We start from the raw sequence: 958 nt of genomic DNA on the forward strand, positions 1-958 counted from the left end.
CCCACTGAAGAGGGGAGAGAGATGGTTCAGGGTGTAAAGTTCCTTATCACAAAAAGCTGAGTTCAATTTTGGTGCCCATATAGAGGTGAGGAAAATAAATGATTCCACAAAGTTGCCTTATGGCTTGTACATACACACAAAATGAAAAAAACAACAAAACAAAACAAAACAAAACAAAAAACCATGTAATTTTTTTTTAAAGGGCCAGGTTTACTTGGTTAACATTGAGATAAATAGATGTCCTTGTTTTACTAGAGGAATTCTCAGAGACTTGAACATTTCATGTTTTGTGACTGTCCACAAAGTCGTTAGTGTGTAACCCAGGTTGATCCGTTAAAGGCATTTGATGAGCCTAGTAGACCGTAAAATATACTTTGAGAAATCTTGGCCCTAGTAAAGTCTCAACTGGGAGCTTCCCATTTCTTTTGGTTTGTATGTTAGGCCTTTGGTTTTTGGTTTTTTGTAACATGGTTTTGCTATGTAGCCCCTAGCTTAGCTATAAATATACCTCTGCCTCAGTCTCCTAAAGTGCCAGGATTACAGGCATGAGTCATCCTCCTCTTCAACCAAATGGAGCTTCTTAATTCACTTAGGAGGCCCATAAGTAGAGTTTCCACTGGAGCTGGTCTTGTCTCCTGGAAGGATGCCTGAAATTAGAGTCACTCCATATGCACACTCAAAACACTTTGGTGTGCACTTAACATCTCTTTATTTCTATTATCAAAGTATTGTTTCTAGGACTGGGAATGGAAACCAGGTGTCAAGAGTACTCACAAAGAATTCCTGAAGCCCTGGGTTCTATCCCAAAACAGATATGGTGAGATAGCACTGTAACTTAAAAACTCACGAGTTGCCGGGCAGAGGTGGCACACACCTTTAATCCCAGCACTTGGGAGGCAGAGGCAGGTGGATTTCTGAGTTCGAGGCCAGCCTGGTCTACAGAGTGAGTTCCAGGACA

Source organism: Mus pahari, chromosome 4 (assembly GCF_900095145.1).
Source record: "Mus pahari chromosome 4, PAHARI_EIJ_v1.1, whole genome shotgun sequence".
NCBI lineage: Eukaryota > Metazoa > Chordata > Mammalia > Rodentia > Muridae > Mus > Mus pahari.